Below are 8,831 nucleotides of genomic sequence, written 5' to 3'. Positions count from 1 at the left end.
TTATAAAACTTTTTCTCCTCTAAAGCGTCTGACATATTTTTGTGTCCTTATAACCTCCAGATTTTCATAGGCCATCTTCTTACATTTCTCTTGAAATTTAACCATTTCAGGAACATTTTTCTCCCTCTCGTCACGTACATATTGTGACCGAATGCCTTCACTAACTTTCTTGTGTTTTTGCCTTTGCGACTTGCGACTTGTTTCTCTGCATTTTCAGTAACCTGTTTTTTGGGTTTCTGTTCTTTTTTTACGTGACAAAGACTTTATAATCGGTAAGTCAATTTAGTCTTTTCCAGAATCCTCATTGGACAAGTAGAGAGGTCTTACTCCATGTTTGTCAATTTGTAACAATGTTTTTGATACATTTTTCTCCTGCTTGGCTTTCCAGTTCTCCACATCCCGTGCGTAAACATTTTGTGGTCTAGGTTTCGGCTTCTTCTCCTGTAACTTGCGAAGTCCAGCTTCGTGTCTTTCTATCAACCCCTGTAATTCTCGAAATTCATTATCCCGGTCAATGCATGTCTGAAGATCAGTTCCGTCTGCCGTGAACATTTTACTGTAGTCAACTTTATAATCAGTATTGGTCGTGCTGTTAGGTTTGAAATGTTTTGAAATTTCAGACACCTTTGAAATAAAGCTGCTTAAATTACAATCCCCATCTTTAATTTTGATAGGCCTGTTGAGTTTTTCATTTGGTTGTGTAGCAGCATAAATGGTGCGCTGCCAATTTCAGCTGCTGCATATAAGCAAGCCTTCACCTGTCGTGACGTCAACCAAATCTGCTTCCTTTGTTTGCACTGTTCTGGGTAAGCGTGGCTGTTTTATTGTTTGTTGGCTTTAATAATTGCTAGTAATACTAATTGGTTTATCTGCTTAGCCTCCTTTGCTGCACCTCCAATATTTGGACCGATCTGTCCGTTTATTCATTTGCTGACAGGAAGGTAAGGGCTTAGCGTGGCTAAGTAACGTCTACCCCATGTAAACAAAACCTTCACATAGCGTTTTCTTACAGTTGCACTGCATCTAGGCGGAATTGGGGATCTGATTATTTGGCAGTGCAGTCATTTATCAGGTCACAAGCAGCTGCTGCAAGTTATGTTTTTGTTAGCAGTTGTATTAATAATTTGCTCTATTCTTTTTAGCCTTCTGACTCATCAGCATTGCATCTGGAGTGACACTCGCTGCTGTTTTGCCTACTTATAAATTGTTTTAAAATACTAATCTGCACTTTCTCTGAGGATAAAGTCCAACATTGTAGGGCTATTGTATCACTGTTTTACTTGTACCGTTTCATTTTCTTGTCTGTCTTTTAGGGACTGAGGCTTCTGTGGTGGTGGTGGTGGTGACCCCTGGTGGCGGTGTCTTGTCTTGTGTGTTTTGTTGGAGCACCTTTTTTTTTCTTTTTTTGTTTGCCGTGTTTTGTAGTGTCCAGGGTGGTCCCCTTTTTCTGCACTGGATGTTGCCCCTTCCCTCACTACTTCCCCCTTCGGTAAGCCTCAGTTTCCTTTGAAATTTAGACATTTTATTATCTTGTCAAATGCATTCACTGTTTTAACTATTCAATTTCAGATTATTGGGAATTTAAAAGATATTTTGAAATTTAATAAATTTTGTAGAACTTTTTGAATCTTGTCTCCTCATTTCCAGTAGAACTTACCTGTGTCCTTACTACATTATATTTTCCTGGATTTATTCCAGGTGGCGTTGTTGGTCATCGTAACCTTTAATATTTTATATTTGGGTTCATACTAAGAAAATCCACCCCCCAGGTTGCCACAGTTGTAATCTCCTCTCTTTTAACGACTCGATAACCCTCCTGGGTGTACGATGAGAATCCATCTTACGTCTCTGTTTAAAATGTAAAATTCACTATAAATTCGTTGGGTTTTACAAGACATTCAAAGGGTTCAGAGCTGATGTCATAGAATCTATGTAATACCTCTCTTTCTCGTATGTATTTGTTGCATTCTAAGAAAATATGTTGTACTGTTTCTAATTCTCCACAATAACTACAACAACCTGTATTATGTTTATTAATTAACTTAAGAGTACTATTTAATCCTGTATGTCCAAACCTGATTCTTGATATAATATCTTCTTCACTTTTCCTTCTGTTACCTTTTCTATTTTCCCCCACTTTTTTTTGGATACTATAATAAAATCTCGCTTTCTCTCCTTTATCCCACTTGTTCTTGCCATTTCCCCTTGATGTATTCCTTTACAATATTTTTTATCTCACTTTTACTTATCTTAATACTTAAATCAACACTTTCCTTTCTTGATGCACTCTTAGCGAAACTATCAGCCAGTTCATTACCTACCACGCCAATGTGGGCAGGAATCCAAACAAATTTCACCTGCGAGCCCTGATTTATAATCCTGGAAATTAAGTGAATTATATCCAATATAATGTCTTGCCTTGATTCTGACTTTACCTCTTGGATACTAATTAATGCGCTACTAGAATCTGAGCAAATTAAAAACTCTCTATTTTCCATTTCCTCAACCCATTCTAAAGCCATTAAAATTGCCATTAGTTCTCCTGTATACACTGTCAGTTTATTATTTATCCGTTTGTTTTTCATAAAGTTTAAGTCTGGAACAATAAATGATATGCCTACTTGACTATTTACCATTTTTGAAGCATCTGTATATATTTAAATAAATTCTGAATATTCTTTTTTAATATAATTTTCCACTTCATCCTTTCCTAATTCTTTTCCCTTTTCCAATAATTTTAAATCAACTTCAGAATGTTGATAAACCCATAACGGAATGACAGAAGTACTAACCACAGGACTAATTAGAAATTGATCTATTCCAATATCATTTACTTTATTTAAAATTATCCATCCAAAACTTTTAATTTGTTTCTTTTCTTTTTCTTGACAAGGTTGTAATGTCATATGTGGAGGATGGGCTTCACTATGACCTTTAATATTTGCCCAATAGGTTAAGGCTAATTGTTCCCTCCTGAGCTCTAATGGCATCTCACCCATCTCAACCTGTAGAGCTGACACTGGAGTAGTTTTCATTGCTCCGCAGCAAAGTCTTAACGCCTGATATTGTATTTTATCTATCTTCGTCAGTAAACTACTTGACGCTGAGTTATATAACATGCAACCATAGTCAAACATTGACCTAATTAGTCCGATGTAAACGGTCTTTAGTGCTTTCCTATCTGCTCCCCATTCTCTGCCTCTCAAACATCTCATAATATTTAAAATTCTTTTACTTTTTTCCACTATTTTATCTATATGTATTTTCCATGTGAGTTTTTTATCAAACCACATACCCAAATATTTAATTTGCTCTTTCCTCTCTATAATATTCCCATATAATTTGAGATCCATATTGGTATTCATTCTTCTATTTGTAAAAACAACAAATTTAGTTTTGGATATGGAGAATCTAAATCCCCAGTCTAAAACCCAAGCTTCTACCTTGTTTAATGCTTCCTGTACTTTCCTGTTTATAAATTCTGTGTTTTTCCCCCTCTTCCAAATGATGCCATCATCTGCAAATAATGAAACACCAAAGGATTTATCCATACTATTAAACATATCATTAATCATTATAATAAATAGCATAGGGCTAATAATACTGCCTTGGGGAGTCCCATTTTCAACTTGATATTCTGAACTCATTTCCCCTCCTACTTTAACTCTAATATTTCTCCCAGTTAAGAAATTTTTAATCCACCTATAAATTTTTCCCTTTATACCTAATTGTTTTAATTTAATCAACAGCCCTTCTTTCCACAGCATGTCATAAGCCTTTTCCACGTCTAAGAAGATTGCTCTCACACTCTCTTTATTAATCTGGGCTCGCCTAATTTCATGTTCCAGACACAACGCTGGATCAATTGTACTTTTGCCTTTCCTAAAGCCAAATTGATAGTTTTTAACCTTTTCCTTAGATTCTAAGAAATAAATTAACCTGTTATTTATCATTTTCTCCATAACTTTACCCAGACATGATGTTAGAGCTATTGGTCTGTAACTTTCAGCTGCATTTGGGTCTTTCCCTGGTTTGCAAATAGGAATGATGATGGCTTCTTTCCATTTATCAGGTAATATACCTCCTTCCCAAACTTTATTATACAATTTTAGAATTACTTCTTTACTCACATCACTAAGTTTACTTAACATATTGTAAGTAATTTGATCATTTCCAGGCGTCGACTTATTAGAATTCCTCAGTGCTCTATTCAACTCAAACAAGGAAAATTTCACATTAATAAAATTATCATATTCTTCATCATCTTGAATTAATTCAATATTTCGCTGTTTAGTAGTTTCACGTCCTAATTTTTCTTTGTTATCTAGATTCTCTGTACTATGTACCTTTGCAAATATTTTTGCTAATACCTCAGCCTTATTTTTATTATCTACAATACTATTTCCATTATCTTTTATTATTGGAAAAAAATACTTTTTGGAATTCCCAGACATTTTTTTAATAGTATTCCAAACCCTGTCTAGTGCAGTATTTTTCCCCAAAGATTCACAATATTTCCTCCAATAATCCCTTTTAGCTTTCCTTATAATTTTCCTGACTTCTGCCTGTTTTCTTTTATAATCAGTTAGGTTTTGGAAACATATTATTTTCTTAAGTATCTTAAAAGCCTTATTTCTCTGTTTAATTACTATTGAACATTCTGGTGTCCACCATGGAACTATCTTCTTTTTTCTATTACCACTACTTCTAGGAATACATGATTTGGCTGAATTTATTATACACTTGCTAATTTCTGAATTTAACTCATTTATTGGTTTATTTATATCCACATCTTCCAGGCTAACCTCACTCATAATTTCAAATTTACCCCAATCTGCTTTCTCAAATTTCCACCTCCCCTCAAGTTTTATCTGGTCTTGCTTTACATTTAAACCTATATTAACAAAAATGGGATAATGATCGCTCCCTATTGTGTTTTCTTTAAATACTTCCCAGCTACATAGACCAGCAATAGATTGAGAGACCAAGGTCAGATCAATAGCAGATTCTTTACCCCTTACCAAGTCCACCCGAGTGCCTTCTCCATTATTTAAAATGGCCAATTCTTTTTCTTCAATTAACTCTTCTACAATTCCTACATTATAATCATCCTGGTCTCCCCATAAAGTACTATGTGCATTAAAATCCCCACACCAAATTATTTTCCCTCTCCAGTTTCCTATGATTGTTTCAAGTTTTAGTTTTTCTAATATTTTACAAGGATTATAAAAGTTTATTATTTTAATATTTCCATTATTTGTCCAAACTTCAACAGCAGTAATTTCTAAATCTGATGTTATTTGTATTTGAATAAATTTTATGTCGGTCTTAACAAATATAGCACAACCTCCTCCACTGCCATTTGATCTGTCTTTACAGGGTCTGAATAACCCTGAATACTAAACTGTAAGGATGGTTTGAGCCATGTTTCTTGAATGCATATTATATCTGGTTTTGGGTGTAGGTTATTAATGAATCCTTTAAATTCCTGACCATTCGATATTAGACTGCGAGCGTTCCATTGTAGTATTAAAATTATGTGACAGTTTGAGATGCCTCCAGTTCAGATGCTCCTTCACTCTGTCTGAGTTCATCATGAATTTTTTCCCAGGATACATCTTTGACCTTAAAAAATTTAGTAGCTGCTTTTACTATGATTTTAATTTTTTCTGTTTTATTTTTTGCTTGCTCTGAGCAATTAATGATGTATGCAAGAAAGGGAATCAATTTTTCTATCGTGATATTACTCTGATGATTGTCTTCCACTGTCTTCTTTTCATAGCTTAATTTTGGAGCGCTATCAATTTTTTTCACCTGTTTCACTGCTTCAGCATAAGTTACTTTCTTTTCAGTTTTAATTTTTTGAACTTCAGCTGCTTCTTTCCTTACAGTGCAACCTGCATATGCTGCAGTATGATTTCCTCCACAGTTACAGCATTTCACAGGGTTATTTCCACACTCACCATATGAATGTTCGCCTCCACATCTCCCACATCTCTGTTTCCCTTTACAGACATTCGCAATATGTCCATACCTTTGGCATTTAAAGCACCTGAGTGGTGCTGGAATATATTGCCTTACATTGAAACTTATGTAGCCAACCATTACCTTATTAGGCAGAACTCTATCTTTGAAGATCAGTAGTACAGATGTACTGTCCGCTCTTTCTCCATTCCTGAAAGCCTGTAGCCATTTGATGTCTGTGACCTCCCCTCCTTTAATTACTTTCTTCAGCTCCTCTAAATTTTCTCCTACAGGAATTCCTGAAATTACTCCTTTCTCTTCCCCAACAACCTTTCTTTCCAGCACCTCCTTTCTACACACCATCTGTAGTTTAAGAGCTTTATTCTTTTGTTCGGCATTTTTGCAAATAATGAGCAGGCCTCTATCGCTTAATACTTTAGCTAGCTCTACTTCTCCAATAACTTTTTTAAGTCCGTTCGACAGACTAATGGGACTTATTCCAAACAAATCATGTCCAGTTTTAAATTTTAATATAACTTTAAACTCTTCCATCATAACTTTCTTCCTTATTTCAGCTGTTTCTTCCTCATCCTCAAGAGATCTTTTCCCAGTGTTTATCTCTTTTTTCGCCTTATCTCTCTCCCCTCCCGCTCTTCTATTTTCTACCATAGACCACCCTGTATCCATACTCTCGTCCTCCCCATTTCCCCCACTACTACTTGCCATCTGATCCACTCACAACCCGGATTATGCCAAAACCACCTCTGGATTAATTTAGCAAATGCCAGTTAGCACTTAATCGAAAACCTGGCAGCTCCCAACCAACTCTCTGTCTCTCACTCGGTTTCCGCAAGCGTCAACCGGACTCAGAGTCGGTGTCAAACTGCCGGAAAATGTGCGGATCAGCTCCTCCTGTGTGGGAGTTTCTAGCCAATGAAAGTGCTCCCCGAAGCCCACCAAATCTCTCCATCAATTAAGAAAATAATAAAGCATGCTGCCCTCTACAGAGTGCGGCGTGTAACTAAAAATATGTGCCTAAATGAAACAACAAATTAAACGTTGGTTCCACTCCGGTAACCTTTGCACAACTTATAATAAACATAAAATATTTTACATCAACTTAAAATCATCAAATTAAACCAAACTGTATAACTGCCGCCAATGGCAGCCACACTGTCTGTCTGTCTGTCTGTTGTTTTTGTAGGGAAACTGGAGCACCCAGAGAAAACCTATTGTTTCAGCAATGCCGACATAGAACTCAGCCCCCACCAATCAATTTGGGACTGCAAATTAATGGGAATCTTACCCTTTTACAGTTCTCTTTGCAATTCTCAGAGAAGTGCACAGACTTGGATTTCAGTGAGGAAAGCTTGACAGGCTTGGTATTGGTAACTTTCTGACGACTCAGTAAAGGTCTGGAAACGTTGCTGGTTTTTACGTCATTATGTTTGTCAGCAGGCTGTTTGTTTTGCGGAAGGTTGATACTTTTCCAATTTGCACCTCCACACACTCTTTCCAATTCAATTAATGAAGTCATGTCTTTCCTTTCAAGCTCACAAAGTTCCTTTTTCTCCTGCTGTTTACGTTGTATCTGGGAATCCCAAGAATTAGTCAGAGACTTGATAGCTGCGGCTTTTTTCTCTTTCTCTAGTTTTTCACGGTCTTTCTTTTTCTTATGTCTCTTCATCTCAATTTCCTCAATTTGATGCAGTCTGACTCCATTATGGCAGCCATTTGTTGCTTTTCAATTTCAGCTATTTCCTTCTTCTTCTGTTGTTTATATTGAATTTGTTCATCCAATGCGTCAGTCAGAGACTTTTTCAAAATGGCTTTCTTCTCCCTCTCCTGCTCCTCTCGTAACTTTTGGCCTAACAGCTGCTTAGCTCTCACTTGAAATCGCCTTTCCTCCAAAAGAGCGAAGTTGGCAGCTTCCTTCCTCTTTTATTATCCAGATTGTCATAAACAATCTTTCTAGATTCCTCTAGAGGATTAAACTTTTCAGGAAGCTTCATCTCATCCACATCAACGTGTTGTACAAACACTGATGTCGACTGAAAGCCTTCATTTGAGTCACCGACACTCTGATATATTTCACACTGTGTTATCATTTGGTCCCTCATGTTTGCTCAGTCTTGTCCTGTGTGCTGAGTTTTTGCTTCTTCTTCTCAACTTCTTCTGTTCGATGCAACTGTTCTGATTCCATCAAGGAGTAAGACCCTTGTTTCTTAATCTTGTCCATTTCCATCTTCTTCTGCCGTTTATATTCAACTTGACCATCCCATGCATCAGTCAAAGACTTTTTCATTTCAACTTTCTTTTCTCTCTCCTGTTTGTCAAGTAACTTTTGGGCAAACTCCTGCTTGGACATTTCTTTATAAAACTTTTTCTCCTCTAAAGCGTCTGACATATTTTTGTGTCCTTATAACCTCCAGATTTTCATAGGCCATCTTCTTACATTTCTCTTGAAATTTAACCATTTCAGGAACATTTTTCTCCCTCTCGTCACGTACATATTGTGACCGAATGCCTTCACTAACTTTCTTGTGTTTTTGCCTTTGCGACTTGTTTCTCTACATTTTCAGTAACGTGTTTTTTGGGTTTCTGTTCTTTTTTACGTGACAAAGACTTTATAATCGGTAAGTCAATTTTGTCTTTTCCAGAATCCTCATTGGACAAGTAGAGAGGTCTTACTCCATGTTTGTCAATTTGTAACAATGTTTTTGATACATTTTTCTCCTGCTTGGCTTTCCAGTTCTCCACATCCCGTGCGTAAACATTTTGTGGTCTAGGTTTCGGCTTCTTCTCCTGTAACTTGCGAAGTCCAGCTTCGTGTCTTTCTATCAACCCCTGTAATTCTCAAAATTCAT

At 36.4% G+C, this 8,831-nt stretch overlaps 1 long non-coding RNA gene across 1 annotated transcript; it reads left to right on the top strand.

The window, feature by feature from the left end:
* Positions 1-760: 760 nt before the first annotated feature.
* LOC148160168 (uncharacterized) lies at positions 761-1,779 on the top strand. Its single transcript, XR_015762590.1, has 3 exons — positions 761-806; positions 878-941; positions 1,013-1,779. It is a non-coding gene; the product is annotated as an uncharacterized LOC148160168 (long non-coding RNA).
* Positions 1,780-8,831: the final 7,052 nt, after the last annotated feature.

The sequence above is a fragment of the Poecilia mexicana genome, unplaced genomic scaffold (assembly GCF_051168715.1).
Source record: "Poecilia mexicana isolate PSO_F unplaced genomic scaffold, ASM5116871v1 scaffold_3, whole genome shotgun sequence".
Classification (NCBI taxonomy): Eukaryota; Metazoa; Chordata; class Actinopteri; order Cyprinodontiformes; family Poeciliidae; genus Poecilia; species Poecilia mexicana.
Note: the sequence above shows the minus strand (reverse complement) of the source record. Positions and strands in the feature narration are given on the sequence as shown.